Raw genomic sequence first — 406 nt, forward strand, 5'->3', positions numbered from 1 at the left:
GCAGCCTTAAAGACGCCGCTGAGGACCCTCTCAGTCCAGCCACCGGAGGCGCGATCTGGCGCCTGCGGCAGAGAGGGCCCGGGACGTGGGAGTCTCCACAGGGCGGAAAATGTGTGCGCCTAGACACTGGCGGTCGCCGGTGTGTAGACTCTGGAGGGACGGGCGTGGGGCGGGGTGCCAGGAGATGCTCCTGCGCGAGTGTCTGTGGCCTCTAGTCTCAGAGACAGGAACTCGCGCTTCTCCCGCAGTCCTGGAGCGTAGGAAACGCGCCGCCTCTCGGGACCTCCACCTGGCGCAGCCCTGGGCAGGACCCGCAGCGAAGGGGACACAGGAAAGGACTGCGCCGCAGGCTCCCCTTGGAGATTTTCCTAGCCCCACCGTCTCCTCGGTTGGCTGGGTAGTGTCC

This window comes from Colobus angolensis, unplaced genomic scaffold (genome assembly GCF_000951035.1).
Source record: "Colobus angolensis palliatus isolate OR3802 unplaced genomic scaffold, Cang.pa_1.0 Scaffold221, whole genome shotgun sequence".
Taxonomy (NCBI): Eukaryota; Metazoa; Chordata; class Mammalia; order Primates; family Cercopithecidae; genus Colobus; species Colobus angolensis.